Source organism: Dipodomys merriami, unplaced genomic scaffold (assembly GCF_024711535.1).
Source record: "Dipodomys merriami isolate MVZ:Mamm:240054 unplaced genomic scaffold, mDipMer1.0.p SCAF_38, whole genome shotgun sequence".
Lineage (NCBI taxonomy): Eukaryota > Metazoa > Chordata > Mammalia > Rodentia > Heteromyidae > Dipodomys > Dipodomys merriami.
In genome coordinates this window covers 1,859,789-1,887,748 of record NW_027205381.1, presented here as the reverse complement: position 1 = coordinate 1,887,748, position 27,960 = coordinate 1,859,789, and positions in this window count along the sequence as shown.

The window sequence follows — 27,960 nt, the reverse complement described above, 5'->3', positions numbered from 1 at the left end:
CGTATGGAATAATAGAAGATCCTGAATAGCACAAGAAAGAACAATGCTGGAGGAATATCAATACCAAACTTCAAACTCTATTACAAAGCCATGGAATAGAACTGAAGACCCAGAAATGAACCCACAGACTGATAGCAACTTAATCTTCAACATGAGAGCCAAAAAATAGGATTGAAGAGACAGCCTCTTCAACAAGTGACGCTGGCCCCCTTGTTTGGCCTTTGGTGAAAGTTTTATGAAGGTTGGCATCAGGCTGGTCTTGCAGGCAAGAAGTCTGGATCACCTTGAAGGACAGTAAGCCAGCTGGTGTAGATGGGTCAGGCTTATTCTTTCATAGTAACTCAATTATTGAAATCACATGAGAACCATTTTGATTCCTCAATGACATAAACACAGCCAACTAGACAGCAGCTATTAAAGGCCCCACTTCCTTACTGGAGTTCACTCCTACAGTACATGAATGCGGAGATAAAGCACATGTAAGCCCCAGCAGAGAGCACTCATTGTGACTTCAGCACCAGCCCATCTCAGTCAATTTCAGACACAAGACAGGAAGCTACTAAGGTTGACATGCTTAGTAGCTCCAGCTTTCTGGTGATTTAATGGAAACATTTGTTGAAGCTGAAACCCTTGTTTTCATAGGCAAGTTTTCCTTTTCAGTGTGCAAGCCAAGCCCTAAAGCAGTTCTCAGTTTACAAGTATGGATGAAGTATTTTCTATTCCTATTTGTTGCCTACCTCCCAATGACAGTTCTAATGGGAGAGAGAGAGAAAGAGAGAGATCTTTGTCATATATGTGACATGACAGTAAACTCACCACACTAAATAAACCATGTAATCTTTCCCTGTTTTATTAACACTTTTTAGTGACCTATCATATCACCATGCAAGGATTACATTTCTGAGTGTACTGAGTTCAACGCAGAGGCTTTGAAATAGCAGTGTCCAAATATCTTCAAAGTCAGCCTTGACTGGATTTTCATCCCTATTTCTATGAGAATCCCATGAACCCTCACAGGCAGGCATGAGCAATTTTGGGTGAAAGGTTCGAAGCTTTTCCTAACTTCTCTGTGAATTGCTAATATTGAGAAGTCCTGCAGATTCATGAATACATAAATTCATCCCCTGGGGACTACAAGCTGTTTTATTTTTTTTCCCCAGGTTTATAGTCTTTAAATCTGGGCAGACTAGAGTTGATATTCTATCTCCCAAGCTGAGTAGAAATGGGATGTTAATTTTTTTAATCTAAGTACTTTATTTTATTTTATTTTTTCTTGTCAGTTGCAGGGCTTGAACCCTGGGCCTGGGTGCTGTCCCTCAGAGCTTCGGCTCAAGGCAAGCACTCTTATCACTTAAACCAGAGCAACACTTTGGATTTTCTAGTTGTTAATTGGAGATAAGAATCTCACAGACTTTCCTTGCTCAGGCTGGCTTTGCATTGTGATCTTCAGCTTTTGGCCTCCTGAGTGAGCCACTGCTGTCTGGCAAGTACCTATTTTTTAAACTCTGGGCCACAAACAATACATGGTAGTAATATTAAGTTACTTTTCATAGGAGCATATAAAAATGAAATAAAACACAAGTTCTGTGAGATTGGTTGCTTGGTCCTAAGGTAAGGTTGAGACCACAAGGCCTAGTGGATATTTATGGCTTCCTAGGTATTCCGCAATTGTAGACATGTGACTTTAGTTTGTTTTTCTAAGGAGGCCATTTTATTTAGGTTTTATTTAGTTTTGTTATTGTTTTGTTTTATTTCTGTCTGTCATAGAGCTTCAACTCAGTGCTTGGGTGGTGCCTCTGAGCTCTTTTGATCAAGGCTAGCACTCAAACATGTTGAACCACAGTACCATTTCTGGTTTTTGGGTGGTTAATTAGAAATAGGAGTCTCACAGGGACTTTTCTGTCCAGACTGGCTTTTAAACTGTGATCCTCAGATCTCAGCCTCTTGAATACATAGGATTACAGGCGTGAGCCACTGCAGCTAGGTGAGGAGGCCATTTTACCAGAAGAAAATAGTACATGTGCAACCACTGTAAGAAATGTCATCATTGCAAATTGGTAGCTAAATATTTAATACTAAAACTGTAGTTATTTGATCCCAGGCTCAAAGTCCTAGAGTTTCACCTGTCAAGTCCAGCTACTCACCCCATATGCCAAATAGAGATATGGTGAAAGGCAGAGAAGAGATGAATTATGTAGTGGCAACGAGAGCAGAACATTTCAGTGTATCTTTAGTCATCATCAGCTGTCTTCAGCATTAAACGTTTCCAGTTACAGATGTGGTCTGGTCACCCCTACTCCAGACTTTGTCTCTGCAAGCGTCCTGGAAAAGTTGCTTTACTTCATCACTTAATGGGAACAAGGGCAGTCACTGTTGCATGGAAGATGGTCTTCCTTTGGATCAGTTTCATCTTTTGCCACAAGATGATATAAAGAATGCATTTCCTGTCTGAGGGGAAGTTTACCTTTGTTACAGGTGCTTTTCAGTAAACTTCTCTTTTTTCATGAGCCAAAGGTGACTGTAAAGCATATGCAGGAGAGGCCTATCAAAGGAGCCAGATACAAAGCAGCAAAAGGTGGAATGGATCAGGAAATGGGGAAGTGAAAGTTGTTTCCTAGCTCGTATCTTGTTTTGGTTAACTCGTGGGCCCAGCAAAAACAACTTTTAGGTACTTCATAAAATACCAACTGGTCCACTGTGAGGCTCAACTTATTCTCTAGGACTTGATTTCCAAGAGCTTTCTTGTACTGACTCCATGGCTTCACAACCTGAGGAAATCCCAAGTTATTAGGGATAACTGTACTCTCTAATTACAACCTATGCATTTCATTTGCTATGCAAAGAAGAATAAGTCTTTTCAGCTGTGAATCTGAATTTATTGACTTTCACCAGAATGAATACTTATTTGACTAGAAATTTGAAATGAAATAAATGGATTGGATTCTGAATTATGGCTATGTCATATCTCCTTCTTTCACCATAAACCCCCTCTTTTCCTTACAGACATTGATCCAGATGTTGGATTGCTGCTGTTTTAGTGTATGCCAGAACAAAACAGTACAAGTAAATAAATAAATGAGTAAGTAATGTAAGAATTAAAATATTTTCCATGAAACAGGTTGTTTAACACAACTGCCATTTAAAGAGTGGTCCCTCTCTCCTTAACTATTATACAACCTTGGTCCCATGAAAATCCACAGATGTCTAAAAGTTTTTGGCTATTCTTGTGGTAAATTTTGTGAAATCCTTTTGGAATAAAAAGCCATTTTGTTTAAACCACCTCTGTTATCAGCCAAGAGTTGTTTTTCTGATGTGTTCCTGCTTTTTCCAGGTAAACTAGAACCAGTTGACAGATAAACCCTTGATCTTCTTCAAACTAGCTAATCCTGTAAGATTGTGAACCTAAGCTCTTACCAACTGTGAGGAGAAGCATAGTATGTTAGATGAAAAGCCTGGGTGGTGTTACCACCTAGAACACTGCATACTTGGCTTCCTGTCATGAGCATGCCCTTGAACAGAAATAAAATTTTGTTTTAGTGGAGTTCCTCTTGACTTGATGTCCTCATTTTTACATGGTACCCAAATACAGTAACAATATAGCCTACTGACCAAGAAGGGGAATGCAGCTCATTATTTATAGTACTTCATTGTCTCAGATCTCAATACTGAAGAAATTTTTGCCTCTATGGAATTGGCACATGTTTACAACACTGCTTTGGGTGAATATAAAGTATTTGTATGCATATGTGAATAAACTTTACAACTTTGGTGGGGGGGGGAGGATTTAGTGGGGAGGGGGAGGGGAGGATAGGAAGGGATGGGAAGGGGAAACAAAGGAGGAGGCTACAATGCTTGATTAGAAATGTAATCATTACCTTGCCCATGTAATTGTAACCCCTCTTTACAGTATTTTCACAATAAAAAGAAAAAGAAAAAAAAACTTTTGCCAAGTTGAGTATATTTGGTTGCTATAATTGTACAGGTAATTGTCAGAAAGCATCTGCTCTTCACCAAGGGGTATATAGAGAAGTTTTAATGCAATAAGCTAAGAAACAGAATCCAGGAGGCCTGGTCCTAGACTATACACATTCCAGGTCACTCCTGTGTCATTCTATCTCTGTGCCTCTAGAACATTGCCTAACTTGTGTTTGTTTCCTCTTCTGTAAGATGAAAGCCTTAACAGAGCACAATGTACAGGGAGGCTTAGAAAAAATCCTGTGCTAAAAATAAAGATTTCCATTGTAAAAGGGCCTCAATTGTACAGATAGCCCACCATGTTATTAGTTCAGCTGTACCAAAGTCCACAGAGGAAAAGACAATGGCATGTGATAAAGGGTGTGGTTTAAATCACAATAATAAATATAGTAATAACTTATTGTTGAAACCGTACTATGAATTGAGCTCTGTGCTTATACTTGAATGCACTATTATGTTTACATCTCTTGAAAACAATGAAAATTAGAATTGTATATTATCCACATTTTAACCTGAGAAAACTGGACTTTGGAGAGTCATATTTTTGCCAGACACCAGTGACCCAGGGCTGTAAATCTAGGATTTGAAGCCAACCAAAGTCCAAGAGACTCTTATCTCCAATTAACTACCAAAAAAAAGCTGGAAGTGGAGCTATGGATCAAGTGATAAAGAGCTAGTCTTGAGAGAGAAAGCTCAAGGATTGCTCCTAGGCCTGAGTTCAAGCCTGTGGACTGGCACAGACACAAAACTAGTAACATATTTTCATCTATGGAAATATGTCGAACCAGTCTAAGCCATAACATTATCTGACAATAAAATCAGCATGGTTAACATGTGTTGGGCACTGCCCCAAGCACAAAATTACAACCAACTCATCATCTATCTGTTACCAAAACAACTGTGTATGCACAGAGCACAAAGAAATAAACAAAGAAAAAATTAAACAGAGTTCTGCCTAAACATTAAATGGTGCATGTTGTGAAACTTTGATTTTAAAATCTTTGTTTTTTTTCTTTCTTTGTCTATATTTTACCCTAAGCACTTCACCATGAGAAGCAAATAGGCTTCATCAAAATTAGCACTTGAGAAAAATGACATGTACACAAGTAAAATGTGACCTCACAATCTACCAACCTTCCTGTCTGTGGTAAATTAGTGAAAGACATTTTTTAAAATTTTATTTTATTGGAAAGATGTAATATGACCATATGAGATGATGCTAAGGAAATGAACCCCAAGATAGGAACACAAGAGATCTTTCTTTGTTGTTGTTGTTATTGTTTTTAATATACTATATGATGTTTTTGTTTCTTTTGTATGTCCTTCCCCTTATGGTATATCCCCTGGTTGTCATTGTACTTGATTTTGGTACCCTGCATCTTGTATATACATTTACCTAATTTGGGGATGGGAAGGGGGATAACAAAGTGCTGAAAGACATTTTACTGAGTAAAAAGCCACTTTTTTTATATTGTCTCAAGGAACAATAACAATGGCAACTAAAGACTAGTGAAAGTGTATTGTGTGTATAACTTACAAATCCTGGAGCTTTAATCCCCAGTGTTAAAAATAAATAAAACACCTGACAATTACTGGGTGTTTTACTTTTGTTCTGCATTTAATTCACAGACTCTTCTATATTGAAGACTTTCTAACCTTCCTTATTATAGTCAGTAACTGAGATCCAGAAACTTCTTTTCTTTTTTGTCAGTTGTGGGGCCTGAACTCTGGGCCTAGGCGCTGTCCCTCAGCTCTTTAGCTCAAGGCTAGTCCTCTACCGCTTGAGCCACAGTGCCACTTCTGGATTTTTCTGCTTATGTGGTGCTGAGGTATTGAACCCAGGGCCTCATGCATGCAAGGCAAGCGCTCTATCATGGAGCCACCTTCCCAGCCCCCAGAAACTTCTTACGTTCACTCAGCAAATACATAATGAAGCCAGAACTGCACTCAAATTTTGTCTTACTCCAGATAAGTTGTTCTGGACCACTGAGTAAGCCTTTCTATCAAATCTAGTACTAGAAATGTGGTATGTCAGACTTTAAAGGAGGTTATTTTCATCATCTTGTTTTAGAACTTAGAAAATGGATTCCATTGGATCATAGTCAGAGGGGAAATTTGCAATTTTAGAGTCAATGCTTAATGAATTACTTCACAAATTATTCATTTATATCTATTTATATGGTAGAAAAACAACAGCACATGTCCCAGATGACTCTCTTAGGCTAATTCCTGAGTTTCTACACATTTGAGATAAAAAATCCTTTAATTATAAAAGTAATGTCATTTTAAAAAGTCAATATTTTTATTCATTGATGGATGGATTGCATGCATAGCCATGAAAGCTGAGAGTACACATGGGGAAAACAACTAAAGAATTTATTTACTTAAATTTTTTTGTAAAGGTGATAAACAGGGGGTTTACAGTTACATAAGTAAGGTAATGAAAAAAAGGTAAGGTAATGAGTACATTTCTTTTTGAACAATGTTACCCCCTCCCTCATTTTTCTCCCCCCACAAGTTTCCGCTCCCCACAAGTTGTAATTTTCATTTACAACATAGTGCAGTGAGTATCATTGTTGCATTAGTTCATCATTTGTTCTGCTGCTTCTGTGATTCATTTTATTCTCCACAGATCAGATAAACTTATATAAAAGACAAAGGGCGAGGAAAACTAATAAATAAATAAATAAATAAGGAAAAAGCTGTAAACAGTACATAATAAAAACATCTGTTTCTAATTCATAGTTTATTTAAATATGCATCCATATACATGGTCATATGATCTTAGCTATTGGGCTACTGTGATCCTCTGCTAAGAACATCACAGACATATTCTAGCTATAACAAATAAGGGAAACCACACAACCTACATTTCTTTGGGCCCAGCTTGCTTCATTTAATATTTTTTTCCAGGCCTTCCCATTTCCTTATGAATGGGTAATGTCTTTGTTTCTGATAGAAGCATAGAATTCGATTGTATATACATACCACATTTGTTTGATCCAGTCATCTACTGAGGACCAACTGGGTTGGTTCCTATCTTTAATGCTGCATTGAACATGTTTGTGCTGGTAGTTTTAGTATGGACTTGTTTTTGGTCATTTGAGTAAATGCGATTGTTGGGCTTTATGATTACTCTTTTGAAGAACCACCATATTGTTTTCCAGAGTGGTTGAACAAGTTTACACTACCACCAAAAGTGTAGTAATGTTTCCTTTTGGCTACATCCCATTCAGAATCTCTTATTATTTGTTTTCTTGATAAAGGCATTTTAACTGGGGTGAGGTGGCATCTTAGTGTAGTTGATTTACATTTCTTTTATGCCCAGAGATGTTGAACATTTTTTCATGTGCCTATTTGCCATTCTTATTTCCTCTCCAGAGAAGTCTCTTTTGGACTATTTTGCCCATATATTAATGGGGTGGTTGTTTATTTGAGGATTTGTTTATGGGGGTTTTAGTTTTTTGAGCTCTAGGTATATTTGTGATGTAAAGTCCTTGAATGTTGTATAGCTAATAAAGATCTCTCAATTTAGGAGTTCCAACATATGCTAAAGAGCCCTAGTGTTTCCCTATTGCTTCTTGTAATATTTTCAAGGTATCTGCTTTTATCTTGAGGTCTTTGATCCATTTGGAGTTGATTCTGGTGCAGGGTAATATATAAGGATGTAATTCAGTTTTCTGGACATGTAAAGCCACTTCTGCCAGCACCATTTATTGAGGAGATTGTCTTTTTTCCATCTGATGTTTTTGGCTCCCTTATCAAAGATTAGTTGGCCATAGGTTTATGGGATCATATCTGGGTCTTCAATTATATTCTATTGGTCCTCAGGCCTGTTCTTGTGTCAGTACTAACCTGTTTGTGTTACTAAGACTTTGTAATGGACTTTGAAGTTTGTTATTGATATTCCTCCAGTACTGTTCTTCCTGCTAAGGACTGTTTTATTTTTCAATTAGGACTCTTCTATTATTCCATATAAATTTTTGGATTGCTTCTTCTATTTCATTAAAGAATATTATTGGAATCAAATACAACGAAAACAGGGGTTATAATGTGGGGGAAGAACATACAAAAGAAATACAAAATAAATCACATGGTACATTATATATACATTAAAAACAATAGCAAGAAAGAATAAAACAACACTTGTGTCCCTATCTTGGGGTTCATTTCATTTAACATTATCTTATATGATCATATGTACATAGCTTTTGAACATTTCTGTTTGTCTTAGACATATACTAGTTATTGCAAATAAGGGAAACCATGGGACGTATGTTTCTTTGGGCCTGGCTTACTTCACTTAATATGGTGCCCTGCATCTTTTATATACAATTTTCTAATTTGGGGAGGGGAAGGGAAATAACAAAATGCTGAAATAAGGATATGGGTTGACCTATTGTTACAATGAGATGTACAAGACACTATGTTGAAAACGAACTTTCTAACTTTGGGGAGGGGCAAGGAGAAGTTGGGAGGTGGGGTGGGAAGGGATGATAGGGGAAAAACAAAGGAGGGGGTTTCAATGCCTGATAAGAAACGTATTCATTACCTTACTCATGTAACTGTAACCCCTCTGTACAGTATCTTTACAATAAAAACATATATATATATATATATATATATATATATAAATGAATGTTGTTGGGCATAAAAATAGAATGTTGGTAGGATATTGATAGTACTGCATTGAATTTGTAGAAAGCTTTTGGCAGTATTACCATTTCATGATGCTAATCCTCCCAATCCAGAAGCATGGGAGGTTTTTCCACTTCCTTAAATCTGCTTTAATTTCCTTTTTCTAGTTTTTAAAATTTTCCTTTGAGAGGTCCTTAGCCTCTTTGGTTAATTCCTAAGTATTTTTTTTCAGGTTATTACAAAAGGACTTTCTTTTTTTATTTCAGCTTTGCTCTTCTCATTGTAGGCATACAGAAAAGCCATTGATTTTTGTGGATTAATTTTATATCCTACTACTTTGCCAAAGTTTTGTGTCAGCTTGAGTGACTTGGAAGTGGAGTCTATTGTGTTCTTAAAATACAGGATCATGATCTGCAAAGAGAGAGAATTTTGCTTCTTTCCCTATTTGGATCCCCATTATATTTGCCTCTTGTCTTGTTTCTTTTTTTTGTTTGTTTGTTTTTCGTTTTTGTTTTTTTGGGGTTTTTTTGGGGGGGCCTGAACTCTGTGCCTGTCCCTCAGCCCTTCAGCTCAAGGCTAGCGCTCTACCACTTGAACCACAGTGCCACTTCCGGCTTTTTTTTCTGTTTATGTAGTGCTGAGGAATTGAACCCAGGGCCTCATGTATGCAAGGCAAGCACTCTACCACTGAGCCACCTTCCCAACCCCTTGTCTTGTTTCTCTAGGTAGGAATTCCAAAACCATATTGATGAGGAGTGGAGAGAGTAGACATTCTTGACTTGTTCCTAATATTAGAGGAAATGCCCTTAGCTTTTCATCATTAAGTATAATGCTTGCAGTAGGTTTGTCATATATAGCCCTTGTTATATTGAAGAATGTTTCCAGAGCTTTCATCATAAAAGGTGTTGGATCTTTTCACATGTATTTTTTCTGCATCTATTGAGATGATCATGTGGTTCTTGTCCTTGCTGCTGTTGAATTACATTCCTTCTCTTTGGTCATTTGCCATGTCAGTTTCTTTATTGAAGGTTTGTTTTAGATCTTGTATGGACTGTTTACTTCCTTGATTTGGTTTTCAGTGTTGTCTCTCAAATCCTTTATCTGAGTGGCCATATTTTCACTGGGCTCCCTTTCCTTCTGTTGGATTCATTAAGCTCTCTATTTTTGGATTTCATGAATTCCTCTATTAATCTTTGGTTGGCCCCATCATGTTCACATATAACCATGCACAGGATTTCAATGTACATTCAGCATATTTACCAGCAGTGTTTTTAAAGCATTTTGATGACTATATGCTAGGTCTTTCATTGACTGCTCTATTGCCTGTTTTTTGTTATCCCCTCCCCCCACACACACTCTGAGGGAGTAGAGGTTCATTTAATTGCCACATTTCTTGTGCCTCTATAGTTTGTTCCTAATGGGTTATTCACAAGTTCCAGGTTCTAGAGCTGGTGTTGAGCTGGCTAGCTGAGACCAGTTGAGGGACTTCTGTGTCTGGATTGGCATTTTCAAACTCCTCTTCCTGGCTGTACCATTGTGGTGGCATGCCAGGCAGCTGCTGCAGACTCTCAGTGAAGGTCCACTAGCTGATTCCGGGATCTTTCCTACTTACCCTCCTTGGTCCTCCCCCTGGGTCCCTTGGTGCTGCATGCTTTCTTTAGTTTTTGAGTGGTCCTCTGTTTAAAGTTTGGTTGATGTGTTTCAGATATGCACTTCTGGGTCTACCGTACTGCCTGGGTCATCGCAGAGCCATGGAGCTGTGGAGCCACTGCTGCAGTTGCACAGCAACTTTTTAGTTGTTTTGTTCTTTTGTGTTTCCGATAAGAAATTTCTTCTGAATTAGGATAAGTCTTTATCTGTTGAAAGTTTGATTCATGTGGATCTCTTTTAGTTAAGTGGATCCTCTGATCCTAGATCTCTGTTTGGTCAGAGACACTTAGGGAGTTTATCTGTGGTGGTGCCGCCATCTTCCCGGAAGTCTCTTATGTGTATCTGTTTAATTGGAACAAAAAGTAACAAGCCTCAAGTATGGTTTCTTGTAGTTATAGGTAAGATTCAGAAATAGAACCAAGCAATCAGTTTTGGCTTTGACTTATTTCACAGTTCCATCCCATTTGCTTATTGATGTAATGACACAGCCATGCTTTTGATCAGGATGTTTACAAATGTCCTACTTCTGAACACAAAATATCCCCTCTTCTCAATAGTACTTGCTACTATCTGAATTCTGTTTTCACACTCTCACAGAGATCATGCCATGAGCCAGTAATTCTCCTGGTATTGCAAAGGTAAACTCTACATTCCTGTCCCCTTTCTCATGCACACTGATTCTTTTTATAGACTGGTTTATATCTCAGACATTGGTTAAAAGATCTTGGAACACATTGCTTGCGCCAAGTAGTATTGGAAATGGAGTCACTGCCAAAATATTTTCAAATAGCAGGGAAATTTAATCTTGCAGCAATACTGTGGATGTCTTATAAGTCAAAATTAATGGAAAAGCCCAATGGAGTAGAGACAGAAATAGGTAAGAGAAGCAGAATGTATCGTTTTTGTCTACATAATTCCTAGGATAAAGCAAAGTTCATTCACAATATCTCACAAATTTGTAGTCTATTAAGACATAATACAACCCAAAAGAAGTTCAGCAGGTCCTGTGGGTTCACCAGTGGTACTTATCTGAATGAAAGGAATGGTGCGTACCACAGCTAACAAGCCTTTGATCCTGGTACAGAACAAAGAGCTTCTGAGCTTATAGGTCTCTATAGTCCCTTTAAATGGACCAGGTCATTTAGGGAAACTATAGAATCCAAGAAGCCACACTTTCCACTATTTTAAGTAGACAGATAAGAAATAAGAAATTCTGACCTCAACTTCTTCCCATCAGTCAACATAAAAATCAAAACTCCTAAAATGATCTAACCTCTTTTAATGATCAAAACAATGCCCCCTAGCTCCTCTCAACCTTTTGCCCCTTTGGATTGTTCAGACCTGCAAGTTATCTGATCCTGTACTAATTCCTGTCAGCTAAGCAAATGTACAATGATTTAACATAGCTTTGATGGTTTAGATTTCTGCCTAGATTTTTGTCATAGTGTATTTTTAAGCAGCTGTATTGAGATGCAATTCACATTCCATATAATTCACACATTTAAATGCGATTTGCTAACTTTCAGTATAATCATGAAAATGTATCACAACTATCATAATCAATTTTAGAATATTCTTTAATAACTAAGAATTTTTTTTTGGCAAGGACTCCTGTACCCTATGCTATACTATCCCAACACAATTACCAAATTTCTGTCTTTCCTTTCATTTTCCTTCTTTCTTTCCATTTCTTTTTCCTCTTTTTTCTTTTCCCCTCCCTCCCTCCCTTCCTCCCTCCCTCCCTCCCTCCCTTTCTTCTTTCCTTTTGATAAAATCCAGAGCTAAAGTACACCAAGCAAGAACCATAACACAGACCTACATTACTATTTCCTCAACTTATTTTATTAACTATACAAGTTTACCTATCATGGACATTTCATATAAACAGATTAATATAATTGATGACTTCTTGTATATGGTTTACTTCACTTAGCATTCTATTTTCAAGTTTCACCCAGGTATAACATTTATCAGTTTTACATTTGTTGTTGTTGGTGGTGGTGGTGATCATGAGGATTGAACTCTGGGCCTAAGCACTGTCTCTCAAATCTTCAGCTCAAGGCTAGTGCTCTACAACTTGAACTACAATGCCACTTCCGGTTTTCTGTGGTTTATAGCAGATAAGAGTTTCACGGACTTTCCTGCCTGGGCTGGCTTTAAACTACAATCGTCCAATCTCAGCCTCCTGAGTAGCTAAGATTACAGGCGTGAGCCACCAGCACCCGGCTACTTTTATATTTTTTTATTGTGAAAATACCACAGAGAGGGGTTACAATTACATGAGCAAGGTAATGAGTACATTTCTTATCAAGCATTGTTGCCTCCTCCTTTGTTTCCCCTTCCCATCCCTTCACATCTCCCGCCGCCCACTCCCTCGCCCTCCCCTTCCCGGCCAAAGCTGTAAAGTTCATTTTTCGTCATAACAAATTGTACATCTCATTGTTGCAGTGGGTCCACCTATATCCCTATTTAAATGATTTGTTTTTTCCCTTCCCCTCCACAAATTATACCAACATCAAATACAGTGAAAGCAGGGGTTATACCGTGGGGGAGGGACATACAAAGCAACAAAGAAATCATCTTATAAATATGTTAGAAACAATCATATACAAGAAAAAAAAAACATTTGAATACTTACCTTGGGGTTCATTTCACCTAACATCAACTTATCCGGCCTTTTCTGCTTTGTCTCAGACATATACTAGTTATTGCAAATAAGAGAAACCATGGGACCTATGTTTCTTTGGGTCTGGCTTACTTCATTTAATATAATTATTTCCAAGTCTTTCCATTTCCTAACAACTGGGGCAATGTCATTCTTTCTGATGGAAGCATAGAATTCCATTGTGTATATATACCACATTTTCTTTTTTTTTTTAAATTTAATTTAATTTTATTTGTGAACATACTGTACAGAGGGGTTACAATTACATGGGCAGGATAATGCATACATTTCTTACCAAGCATTGCACCCTCCTCCTTCGGTTTACCCTTGACATCCCTTCCCAGCCTCCCCCCTCCCCCCCAATCCCAATCCTTCCCCCCCCCCCCCCCCCCCCCCCCCCCCCCGCACCGACGTTGGACATGACAACTTGTACTTCTCATTGTTGCAACAGGTCCACCTGTATCCTTAAACAACTGCTTTTTCCCCATCTCCTCCACAAGTTATACTGACATCAAATATAGTGAAAGCAGGGGTTACACTGTGGGGGAGGGACATACAAAGCAACAAAGAGATAATCTTATAAATGCCTTAGAAACACATGCATGAAAGAAAAAAACATTAAAATACATATTTAAGGGTTCATTTTCCTGACCTCACATTATCTGACCTTTTCCGCTTGACTCATACATATACTAGATATTGCAAATAAGGGAAACCATGGGACCTATGTTTCTTTGGGCCTGGATTACTTCACTTAATATAATTTTTTCCAAGTTTTTCCATTTCCTAACAAATGGGGCAATGTCATTCTTTCTGATGGAGGCATAGAATTCCATTGTGTATATATACCACATTTTCTTGATCCATTCATCTGCTGAGGGACATCTGGGTTGGTTCCATATCTTAGCTATGGTAAATAATGCTGCAATAAATATAGTTGTGCTGGTAGCTTTAGTATGGTCTTGTTTGTGATCATTTGGGTAAATGCCTAAAAGTGGGATTGCTGGGTCTTAGGGGCACTCTATGTGGAGTCTTTTGAGGAACCTCCATACTACTTTCTAAAGTGGTTGAACAAGTTTACACTCCCACCCACAATGCAGTAAGGTTCCCTTCTGGCCACATCCCCTCCAGCATCTGTTGCTATTGGAGGTCTTGGTTATAGTCATTCTAATTGGGGTGAGATGGTATCTCAATGTTGTTTTGATTTGCATTTCTTTTTTTTTCAGGGGCGGGGTCCGGTCATGGGGCCTGAACTCTGGGCTTGGGCACTGTCCCTCAGCTCTTCAGCTCAAGGCTAGCACTCTACCACTTGAGCCACAGCACTACTTCTGGCTTTTTTTTTTTTTTTGCTTATGTGATGCTGAGGAATGGAACCCAGGGCCTCATGCATGCAAGGCAAGTGCTCTACCACTGAGCCACCTTCCTAGCATTTCTTTTATGGCTAGGGAGGTTGAGCATTTCTTCATGTGTCTATTTGACAATCCTTTTTCCTCTTCAGAGAAGTTTCTCTTTAAGTCTTTAGCCCACTTATTTATTGGGCAGTTGTTTCTTTGAGGATTTGTTGTTGTGGGATTTAACTTTTTGAGTTCCAGGTATATTTTAGATATGAGGCCCTTGTCTATTGTATGGCTAGTGAAGATCTTCTCCCAACCCGTGGGCTTTCTATTGATCTTGCTATCTATATCCTTTGCCATGCAGAAGCTCTGCAATTTCATGCAATCCCATTTGTGCAATCTTTCTTTGATTTGTTGTGTTTCTGGGTCCCTATTAAAAAAATTTCGGCCTGTGCCAAGGAGACCTAGAGTTTCTTTTTCCTTGTTCTGGTCATGTGGCTTGAACTCAGGGTCTTGGTGTTGGCCCTGAGAATTTTTACCCACATCTAATTCTCTACCACTTGAGCCACAGCTCCAATTCTGACTTTTTTGATAGTTAATTGGAGATTAGAGTCTCAAGGGCTGGCTTCCAACTGCAATCTTCAGATCTCAACCTCCTGAGTAGCTATGATTATGGACATAAGACACTTGAACCTGGCTTCTTCATCTAGTTTTATAATCAATTTAGAGTCTATTGCATAGATTAATAACAGCTACCTTAATGAATGTGAAGTGCTACTTTTACTTTGATCTGCACCTCTTTGATAGCTCACAATATCACATATCTTTTCATTTGCTTTTTGTATATTTGAATAATTTCTTTAGAGAAATATATATTTATATTTTGTATATTTGTAAACCTGAATGGTCTTTTCATTGTAGAATTTTATAAGTCCATTAGATATTCTAGTTACAAGGACACCTTATCACATAGGATTTTGTGAATATTTTTCACGTGTTTGATAATGTCTTTTAAAACTTAAAAGCTCTTAGTTTTAATAAAATTCATCTGTTTTTTAAACTTGGCTACTCCAGTTTTTGGCCAATCAAATTTTATGTGACTATATCTCAAAACATTTTTAGAGGCATGTTTTAACTCATATTTTGTCCTTTTATTTTCATTTAACTACCTTTTTTATAAGGTAAGGGTTCATTCAATTCCACTCTTTTTTAACTCGCCCATTTTCTCAACACCATTTGTTGAAAATACTATTTTTATCTATTCAAAAGTCTTGTCATATTGAATGGTCTGGGATTGTCAAAATATGTTACAAGGCCTCATTTCTAGACTCTATAAATTCTGCTTTATTGCTCTGTAGAACAATGACAGAGTTCCACTCTTGATTAGTATAGATTTGTAACAGGAAGTGCGAAAGTATTAGCCATGCATTTTAAAAGCTATTCATAATCGTGTGGATTCTCTTAGTTCTTTTGCCATTCTATCAGTTTGTCAATTTCTGCCAGCAAGGAAGCTACCATTCTAATGGATAAAGCATTAAACTTTAAGTCACTTGCCATGTTAACCATGTTAAGTATTCTGATTCATAAACTTGGGATACTTTTCTATTTGTTTTGTTAGAACTAGCTTGAGGTGCTGGGGTATTGCATAGGAATAAGAACACCAACTAGAAAGGAACTCAGCAAGGCAAAGTTTACTTTTGAAGAAGAGTGTGTCTGCAGCCAGAAATCTGGCAAGCAAGCAAACAGAGCAGGGAGGCTCCTCCCTTTCCCTCCCTGACACAGCAAGCCCTGCCCCCTCTGCTCAGATTGGCTGAGCTCAGGTTCACAATCTGCAAAAGGATGTGACTTAATTAACAGGATATTATTAAAAGTCATGGAACTACTAACAGGGTATCCTAATTAAAATGCAGCAGGAAAAAGAAGTAACTGAAATATAATTCATAAGGACCAAGCCACCTGGCCAAAGCAGGAACATTTCAGAAGAACAATTCTCACAAGATTAACAGAAAAAAAAAGCAAACTACTTTGATAGAAAAGTTGGTATTTTTCACAATTTAGGCATATAAAAACACTTTTTTTTTTTTGGCAGTCCTGAGCCTTGAACTCAGGGCCTGGGTGCTGTCCCTGAGCTGCTTTTGCTCAAGGCTAGCTTTCTACCACTTGAGCCACAATTCCAGATTTTTCTGTTTGTGGTGAACTGAACTCAGGACCTCATGCATGTGAGGCAAGTGCTCCACCACTGAACCACTTCCCCAGCCCTAAAAGCACATTTAAATAAAATGTAATATTAACATTCTTGCAGATTGTTTTGTAAAATGTACTTCAAATTATTTTGCTATATGTAATTAATGGAATATTTTTTCTAAAATTCTTTTTCAGAAATTATATTAATTAAAGTAAGCAAGACTCAAAGAAACATAGGTCCTATGGTTTCTTTTGTCTGCAATAACTAGTATGTGTCTAGGACAAGCAGAAGAAGTCAAAAGCTTTGTACATATGACCATATAACCTGATGCTAAGTGAAATGAACTCCAAGATAGGGACACAAGAGGTTTTATCTTTGTTGTTGTTTAATGTACTTATAATTTACTATGTGATATTTTTTGTTTCTTTGTATGTTCTTCCCCCATGGTACAACCCTTGTTACTGTATTTAATTCTGGTGCCCTGCATCTTGTATATGCATTTTTCTAATTTGGGGAGGAGAAGGAAAATAACAAAATGCTGAAATAAGGATATAGGATGACCCATTGTAACAATGAGATGTATAAGACAGTATGTTGAAATGAACATTACAACTTTGTGGGGGGGCGGTGGAGGGAGGAGAGGAGAAGTTGGGGAGGTGAGGAGGAAAGGGATGGTAGGGGAAATTTAAAGGATGGTTTAACAATGCTCAATAGGAAATGTACTCATTACCTTGCTCATGTAACTGTAACCCCTCTGTACAGTATCTTTATAATAAAATATATTAAAAGATTCTACAATAAAAAAGACAATAAATAAATAAAATTCCTTTTCAGATTGTTAATTTCATTTTTAGATTATATTTATATCAGTACAATTATTACTTATATATTGATCTAGTATCATAATATGTTGTTGATGACATTTATTATTTTCATAGACTTTTAGGCAATTCCCTTTGATTATAGGTATTAAAGTTTCTTTAAATGTAGATAGTTTTAACATTTCTTTTCCAACCTGCAGGATTTCATCCTTTTCATTACTTGATTACAATTACGTAAGTAAGGTAATAAGTACATTTCTTGTCAAACTTATTACCCCTTTCCCTCATTTTTCTCGCACTTTGCCTCCCTCCCCAGCACCCCTCCCAAGTTGTACAGATTATTTTCAACATACTGTCTTGTGAATATTGCTGTTGCATTGGTTCCACCCTTGTCCTTTGTCTCACTATTCTGTTGTTCCCCTCCCCTTCCCTAATTCAGGTAAATGAATATATAATACCAAGTTACCAAAATCAAATACAATAACAACAGGGATATACCATAGTGGGAAGAACATACAAAAGAAACAAAAAAAATCACATAATACATTAAAAACAACAACAACAAAGAAAAACTTCTTGTGTCCATGTCTTGAAGTTCATTTCACTTAGCATCATCTTATAAAGTCATTTAATTTTTATAATCATTTTAATGTTTTATTTCCTTGGCTAGACTCATTGGCTCAATGACAAATAGAAATGATATAAGCAAACATCCCTATTTCCTGTCTAAATTTATGATGGCAGGTGTTCAAGTCCAGAGAGATAAAGGGGGCACACTTTTCCTTAAATGTGGAAGCTAGATTTAGCCTATAAACTGAAAAGTAAGTATGTTGGTTGATATGCAAGCGTATACAAATGTAGTAAGTGAAATATAGTAGATTCAAGGTAGAACTCAAACAGTGTACTTTCTTAGAAAATCAAAGTCAAAGTTCAATGAAACAAACACCAGGAAACAAGCACTTGAAAGGGGTGGAGACAGATGAATGAATTAGAGAAGATGGGGAGAATGCAATGAAGAATTCAAGTATATCCTACAAAATTAAGAAGAGTGAGGGAGAGGTTGGTAGGAAGGGATGAGTGAGACTGTTGAAAAGGAATGACTGAAGGACTTGCCTTTCTCCTATTGGCCCAATTGTTTTATGTATCCAAAGACCCCAGGTATGTGTGGACATGCTTGATGTGCAGACAAGACAGTCTGACTTGAGCCTGGCCATAAACATTCCATTGTGTGCCTAACCTGTTAGGCTCTGAGGCTGAGCCATGAGGCCTAGAAAGAGTTAAGAGATTGGAAGACTAAAACTAGACCCTGCGAAGATCAAACCATCTAGGCAAGACAGATGTAGAGCTGTTTGAACATTACAAAAGCTTGAGAGCTTGGATAAGGGAATACCCTACATTCTGCCTGCACATTCAGTCATGTTCCCTTTACCGTACTCAGGTAACCCCTGTCTCTACTCACACTCCATAAAAGCCTTAACTCCAGTCCTATCCCCCTGGCACAGTCTCCAACTCTGTGGGAAGTCTGTGCTCCTCATCGTTTCTTAATAAACAGAACTAGCCTGTGGAAAATTGAGTCGAGCCTGTTTCCTTCCTTTTGCTTCCATTTTCTTAACAGTGACATTGATCAAGATGCATTGCACTCATAAACTGCTTTTTAAAATGGCAAATCCTTAGTACAACCACTTAAAATAATAACAAAATAAATTAATTAAATTAAAAAAACATGATAGCAGATTTGAGTACCAGGAAATTTCACCTGTAGTCCTAGCTGCTAAACAGGTAGAGATCTGAGGATCATAGTTCAATGGGAGCCTGGTCAGGAAAGTGCATGAAACTCTTATCTCTGATTAACCATGGCTCTTTTGGTAGAGTGATAGCCTTGAGCAAAAAAGCTCAGGGACAGCACCCAGGCCCTGAGTTCCCTGAATTCAAGCCCCAAAACAAGAAAAAGAAAGACAGAAAGCAAAAAGAATGAAAGAAAGGAATTATAAAGAAACAAAGAAAGATATTACCTACGAATATGTTTACAAATTCTCTACCTAAAGAAGTCCCCATCATCTTTTAGTTTGTTCATATTTTTTAATCATAAAAAGACTATTTGTTTTTTTAATTGTGACAATACAGGACAGAAGCTTTACAATTACATGAGCAAGGTAATGAGTCCATTTCTTATTAAGCATTGTTGCCTCCTCTTTTGTTTCCCCTTACCATCCCTGTCCTTCCAATCCCCCCCCTAAGTTGTAAAGCTCATTTTTTGACATAACATCTTGTACATCTCATTGTTGCAATGGGTCTACCTGTAGTACTGTTTAAACAATTTGTTTTTTCCCTTCCCCTCCACAAATTATACCAACATCAAATACAATGAAAACAGGGATTATACTGTGGGGGAGAGACATACAAAGCAACAAAAACTATTTGGTTTTTATCAGATCGTGTGTGTGTGTGTGTGTGTGTGTGTGTGTGTGTGTGTGTGTGTGTGTGTGTGTGTGTGTGTGTTTAATTAGAAATAGTGATGTCTTCCAGACTTTCTTGCCTAAGCTGGGATTACAAGCATGAGTCATTGGTGCTTAGCCTCAGACATTTTTCTTACTTTATTGTGTTACCACATGGATTCTATCAATATTACATTAACTGATTTTCACACACTTAAAAAAATCTATGTGATACAGGATAAATTCTTTTTTCTCATTTTATATTCTTTTAATAGCTTGTTAGACTTGGCTTGTTAATTTTATATTAAGTATTTTTGCACCAATAAAGAAGTTATAGGCATCTGTCTTTTTAAAAATTTCTTTGTAATTTTTGTATTATTGTGATAGTGTCTTGGGTAGCAAATGTCCCTTTTATAATTTAGTAAATCTGATAAAGAGGGTGGATATGGTTGAAATACTTTATAGGCATGTATGAAAATGGTACAATGAAAGCTATTGAAATTATTTTAAGAATCAGTAAAGTAGATAGTTGAATCAAACCCTTCTCTCTGGAATGAAGGACAAACACCAGATTAAAAAGCAAAGATAATGTAATTCTCACTGGAATAAGAACAGATGGAGAGGAGCAAGGCAGTGTTCTCCATTCCAGCCATGCAGGCTCCTTCTATAATCTTTGCTGTAAGATCCAATAAAGAACAGAAAAGCAAGGCAGAAATAGGATTTGTAGTCTCAGCCTGATCATCACATAGGAAAGGATGAAAGTGTAGGTCTGAAGTTAAGAGACAAATGCTCTATGGATGATACTAAAAAAAAAAATAAGCCTTAGTGTAAATTGAAAAAGAATACCAGCAAGAGAAATGGGAACTTAAAAATATGATCTATGCAGAAGACTCAATAAATACAACACATATACTTCAAAGTCATAAATTAAAGAAATGGGGGCCAAGATTGCGATGTGACAGTAGGAAAACACCACAGCTCTCTCCAGCCAAGTAAAGAGTTCAAGTTCCAATGCTCAATTTCCCCAAGAGATTGACAACAGCAAAAAGTGGAATACCCAGAGAAAAACAGGAGGTGGGGGGCGGGGGAAGGAAAAGGAAGAATTTCAGAATGGAAAAGTGGAAAAATCCTTCTTCCAACACTTGCTGGCTGCGCAGCTCTGCACCAAACCGCAGTCAGCCCTGTGCAGCTCCGGGCTGCTGGAGACCCAAGAGCCACAGTGGGTCGTCTGCATGCCATCACAGAAGACGTCCAAATGTGCTGGTGCCCGATCTGCTGATTGCAAACAGAGAAACTTCAGAGCTCAGAACCTGCACAAAGACCCTTCCCCCACCCCTCTCCAGCAGAGTGGTGCCACTCCATCCTGCCAAAACCACTCAACCTCAGGGCCAAGTGGGGAACCCCAGAACTACAGGGGTCTATCTGCAGAATGCCAGTGCAGAAGACTTTTAAGGTGCTGGTGCTGACCCAGAGAGCACAAAGAGACAGAAACCTCAGAGCTCAAAACCTGCCCTAAGACCCTTCCCCCATCCCTCTGCTGGTCACCAGTGCAAAACAAAACAAAACAAAACAAAAACAATAAAACCGTCCATGGTGCTGACCTGGACAGCATCAACAGAGGCAGAGAGAGTGAGAAACACAGATCCGGAGCCACCACCACTTGGCCCAGCCAAAAGGCATCTCAACCGAATGTAGAGCTCAGTGACAATCAGTGACCTACAAAGCACAGAAACAGTGATCTGCCACAGCACCATTGGAGAGTTCCCATCTAGCTCCAGGGTAAGTGAGAACTCCACAGGGGACAACCTCTCCCTCCCCCAAGTCCTGGCAGTAACCCCCAGAGCTTGACCCAGACTCCTCCCCCTACCACCGGGACTACAGGTCCCACTAAAACTTGGAACTGTGCAAGCTTTATCAAGAGCACCCCTGGGAGGGAGCTTAAACACCCAAGGTTAGAACAACATCCATGGGCCACAGCAGCCAGCAGTGGAAGAAATCTGAACTGCATACCCCAGGATGCGCACTCCAGATGGATATACAGAAGCACAGGTCCAACCAGCATGCCCCAGGCTGGGAACCTGGAGCCAGAGCCAGGCCTGGGGATTGGGTGCCTGAGCTAAATAATCCACACATCCAATTGAAGTCAGAAGCTGAGCACACACCTTAGCAGAGGGAGGAAAAGCAGGGAACCACAACCCCTGGGAATTGTGCCCATGGTGGCAAAAGACCTATGTGTCCAGGGCACAAGAACCAGAAGCCAAAATCCCACCAGAGCCTGACCTGTATGTCCCCAGCTGGGAATTGGACAGCTCAGGCCACCAGCACCTTATTATAATCAGGAGCCCATAGCAGACTCCAGTAACTGGGAGAATACACCCAATCTACCCAGTCTCACCAAGAGCACCCGTAGGAGGAAGCACTAGCCATCTAGGCTGCTTAGTTCTTGGCTAAAGGCAGAAACTGCCTGTGATGTGCAGCAGACAGCTGAGAGCCCGACATGGGTCAGACTAACAGCTAGAGATTGGTTTCTCCCTCAACAGAATCAAGACAGGGTACAGGATCTTTCAGCCAACTGAGGGCCGAGAGTGAGCTTCATCAATTGATCCAGAAACCAACCCAGAGCCAAGCGAAGGCAGCCACCTATTGACCAAAACAGTCAGAGTTTCAGATTAGTTTCTAATAATCCCTGAAATCCTATGTGGAAATCACAGAGAAAAATTACAAGATTTATCAACAGCCAAGATAACAAGCTACCCCCAAAAGCCAGCAGCCACTCAGGAGAGAGCCGCAGTGGAAGCAAAGCAAGAATGGAAGTCGAATGCTACATCCAAGAGATGCTCAAGGCAATGACTCAAGAATTAAAGCAAGAGAGTATGGGAAGGGATGGGAAGGGGAAACAAAGGAGGAGGCTACAATGCTTGATAAGAAAGGTACTCATTATCTTGCCCATGTAATTATAACCCCTCTGTACAGTATTTTCACAATAAAAAAAAGAATTAAAGCAAAAAATAAATTAGAAGTTTAAAGAACACAGAAATGAAGTATCAAAAGAGATGCAGGATTTCAAATGGGGTGCATGCAAAAACAGATACAGTAAACACCTCGTTAAGATGAGATTAATACTCTGAGAACCAACATAGAAGCCACCAATGGCTCAATTTCCTCCATGCAAACCCCAATGGAAGCCATAGTTAAAAGAGTGAGAAAAATGGAAATTAGAATATCAGATACAGGAGACAAAATGCAGCAACTGGGAAAAAATAGCCCACAGATATGGAAAAATCACTAAAATGTTGCCAAAGGTAAATCTAAGAAAAAGCAGACAGTGCCAAGAAATTTAACCTTTGTATAATTGGAGTGGACAAAGGTTAGGAATACCAGGACAAACAAAGGCCGCACCTATTCAGTAAGATTATCAATTAAAATTTCCCACATATTAAAATAGAACATCTTACCTACATAACAGAAGCATACAGAATACCTAACAAGCAGGATCCCAGGAGAAACACTTCTAGGCACATTATAGTAAAAATGATAGATTTGAATAGTAAAGAAACAAACTTACATGCAGCAAAAACAAAGAAGACTCTTATCTCCAATAAACCACTAAAAAAATGGAAGTGGCACTGTGACTCAAGCGGTAGAGAGCTCACCTTGAGCTGAAGAGTGCAAGGACAGCACCCAAGCCCAGAGTTCAAGCCCCATGACAAAAAAAAACGGTAGGAGTTGCCATCCTGATATCTGACAAAATAAACTTTTCATTAAAATCAATACAAAAAATACAAAAAAGGACACTACATATTCTATATATTAATACAGGGAATAATCCAAGAAGAGGATATTACCAATTTATACTCCCCAAACATTGGTGCACCCAAATATGTTAAGCAAATACTCTCAAACTTAAAGAATAAAATAAATGCAAATACAATAGTACTAGGACACTTTAATGCCCTATACTCACCAAAGGAAAGGTCTACCAACCAGAGAATTGGCAAAGAAACCACCAAATTAAGTGATGCCATATTTCAAGTGGAGTTAATTGACATCTACCAAGTTGTCTACCCTAAAACAATCCAGTACACATTCTTCTCAGCAGCCCATGTGACTTTCTACAAAATAAACCATATCATAGTTCATGCAAGGAATTTAAGCAAATACAATGGGATTGATATAATCCCTGTATCCTATCCGACCACAGTGAAATCAAGCTAGTTCTCAATAACAAAGCATACTGTAGAAATTACTCACATACATGGAAATTGAACAGCACACTTCTGAGCAACACCTGGGTAATAGAAAAAATTAAAGAAGTTAAAAAGTTCTTACATCGATGTTCATCAAAGAAATGGGTCTATAGTTCTCTTTCTTTCTTTTTTTTATAGTTCTCTTTCTTTGATGAGACCCTGCCTGGTTTTGGGATGAGGGTTATGATGGCTTCATAGAAAGATTTCGGTAGTGAACTTTCTCTTTCAATTTCATTGAAGAGTCAGAGGAGTATTGGTGTGAGTTCTGTTTTGAAGGCCTTGTAGAATTCTGCTGTAAAATCATCTGGTCCTGGCTTTTCTTAGATGGGAAGTCTCTTATTGCTGTTTCTATTTCAATGCTTGATATGGGCCTGTTAAGATGGTTTAACTCATCTTGGTTTAGTTTGGGCATGTCCATATTTGCTAGGAAAAGGTCCAAGTTCTCAAACTTATTAGCATAAAGGTTTGAGAAGTAATCTCTATAATGTTCTGAATCTTGGTTGTTTCTGTGGTGATGTTTCCATTTTCATCTCTAAGTTTATTTATTTAGGTGTGTTTTCTGCTTTTTCTGATAAGATTTGCTAATGGTCTGTCAATTTTGTTAATTTTTTCTAAGAACCAACTCTTTGTTTTGTTGACTCTTTCTATGGTTTTTTCTTTCGGATTCTAATTCATTTAATTCTGATTTAATTTTAATTATTTCTTTCTGTCTACTGGATTGGGATTTATCTTGCTGCTCTTTTTCAAGGAGGTTCAGATGTCTCATTAAATTGTTGGTTTCAGATCTCTCCAATTTGTTTATGTAGGAACTCAGAACTATAAACTTGCCTCTGAGTACTGCCTTAGCTGTGTCCCAGAGGAGCTGGTAATTTGTGTGCTCGTTTTTTGTTGAATATCATGAACATTTGAATTTCCTATCTAATCTCTTCCATGACCCACTGGTGATTCAACAGTGTGTTGTTCAGCCTCCATGTGTTACAGGATTTTCTTTGGTGGCTTTTGGTATTGAGTTCTAATTTTATTTCCTTGTGGTCTGAGAGAATGCAAGGTATAATTTCAATGTTTCTGAATTTGGACAAGTTTGCTTTGTGACCTAAAATGTGATCTATTTTGGAAAGTGTTCCATGCAGTGTTGAGAAAAAAAATGTATTCTGATGCTGCTGGGTGAAATATTCGGTAGATGTCTGTTAAATCTAGTTGATCAATGCAGTTGTTTAGATCTGCAGTTTCTCTATTGAGTTTTTGCCGAGTTGATCTATCTAGTGAGGATAGTGGTGTGTTAAAGTCCCCAACAATTAATGTCTTTGGATCTGTGTGAGATTTGAGAGAAAGTAGTGTTTCTTGGATAAATTTGGGTGCTCTGTTGTTTGGCAAATAGAGAATTAGAATTGTAATATCCTCCTGATGGAGAGATCACGGTTCAAAGCCAGCCTGGGCAAGAAAGTCCATGGGACTCTTATCTCCAATAAACCACTAGAAAACTGGATGTGGTGCTGTGGCTCAAGCGGTAGAGTGCTCGCCTTGAGCTGACGAGCGCAAGCATAGCGCCCAAGCCCAGAGTTCAAGCTCCACAACCGAAAAAAATTAATAAAACAAAAGACTGTTTTTTTGAAAAAAGATCAATAAAATTGAAGGATCTTTGACAAGATTAAAAAAGAAGAGAGGAAACACAAATCATTAAGATCAGGGATGACACGGGAAAAATTACAACAATTACCCAAGACATCCAAACAAGTATACAAAATTATTTCCAGAATCTATATTCACTAAGAAAAGAAAACCTAGAAGAAATGGATGAACTTTTAGATAAAGACAAATTGCCATACCTGAACCAAGAAGAAATAAATCAATTAAATAAGCCAATATCTTACAATGAGATAGAGGAAGCAATCAGAATTCTTCCAACAAAGAAAAAGCCCAGGACCAAATGGATTAATTATGCAATTCCATAAGATCTTTAAAGAAGAACTACTACCCATAATCCTGAGACTCTCCTGAGAAATAGAAGTAGAGGGGGCTATCCCAAGCTCATTCTATGAAGCCTATGTCACACTTATCCCCAAACCAGGCAAAGACCCAACAAAAAAGAGAACTACAGATCAATCTCCTTGATGAACACAGATGCAAAGATCCTTAATAAAATTCTAGCCAACAGAATCCAGGAACATAAAAAATATCAACATTGCGACTAAGTAGGCTTCATCCTATAGATGTAGGGATGGTTTATTATATGTAAATCAATAAATAGCCAGTACATCAACAGGTCCAAGGTCAAGAACCACATGATTATCTCCATTGATGAGGAAAAGGCTTTTTGATAAGATACAACATTCATTCATGTTAAAACTCTGCAGAAAACAGGAATAGAAGGAACATTCCTAAAACAATAAAATCCATATACGACAGACCAAAAGCCAATCTTATACTTAATGGGGAAGAACTACAACCAATTCTCCTAAAATCAGGAACAAGGCAAGGATAACCACTCTAACTACTCCTCTTCAATATAGTTCTGGAATCCTTAGTCAGAGCAATAAATCAAGAAAAAAATCATTAAAAGTATCTGCATAGGGAAGGAAGAAGTTAAATGATCCTTTTTTGCAGATGACATGATACTATACCCTTATGATCCCAAAAACTCGACCCCAAACTCTTAGAACTTATAAACCATGTCAGCAAAGTAGCAGGATGCAAAATTTAACCCACAAAAATTGTCTTTCTGTACATCAACAATGTACAAGCAGAAAGGGAAATAAAGAAAACAACCCCATTCACAATAACCTCAAGAAATAAAATATTTAGGAATTAACCTAGTCAATGATGTAAAGGAACTATTTTAGTGAAAACTATAAAAACTTAAAGAAAGAAATTGTATCAGACAGCAGGAAATGGAAAGACCTTCCATGTTCTGGGATAGGCAGACAGTATCATGAAAATGGCCATACTGACAAAATTGATATACAAATTCAACACAATTCCACTGAAATCCCAATGATGTTCATTTCTGAAATACAGAAAACAGTCCAAAAATTCATATGGAACAACAAAAGACCTTGAATAGCCAAAACAATTCTAGGCAAAAAAGACAACATGGGAGGAATCTCAATGCCGGGCTTCAAATTCTACTACAGAGCCATAATAACAGTCAGCATGGTACTCTCACCAATACAGACCTGAAGACCAGTGGAGTAGATTAGAAGATTGAAAAATAAAACTACACTCTTATAGTCAACTGATACTTGACAAAGGAGCCAAAGACATACAATGGAAGAAGCTGCCTCTTCAACTACTGGTGCTGGGGAAAACTGGGTGGCCACATGCAGAAAACTTAAAGTGGACCCCAGCCTGTCACCATGCACTAACATCAACTCAAAATGGATTAAATATCTTAACATCAAACCTGAAATTCTGAAACTACTGCAGGATAGAGTAGGCGAGACACATGAACTCACAGACAGGAATTTCCTGAACAGAGGTCCAGGGCCACAACAAATTGGAAAGAGACTCGACAAATGGGACTACCTTAAAATAAAAAGTTTCTGCACAGCTAAAGATATAGCAACCAAACTAGAAAGATAGCCAAGTAATTGGGAAAAAATATTTACTAGCAATATATGAGACAAGGGGCTAATATCCAGTATATACAAGGAACTCAAGAAACTCCCAAACCTAACAAACCAATTACTAAATGGGCAAGGGAACTAAAGAGAGACTTCTCAGAAGAAGAGATAAAAATGGCAAAGAAACACATAAATATTCGCCATCCTTGCTTGTAAAGGAAATGCAAATAAAAACAACCCTGTGATACTACCTTACCCCAGTCAGAATGGCCCACATCCTAAATTCAGCCAATGACAAATACGTGAGGGGATGCAGAGAAAGAGGAACCCTATTACACTGCTGGTGGGAATGTACACTAATACAACCACTTTGGAAAGCAGTTTGGAGGTATCCCCAAAAGCTAAATATAGACCTCCCCTATGACCCAACCAAACCACTCCTAGTCACCT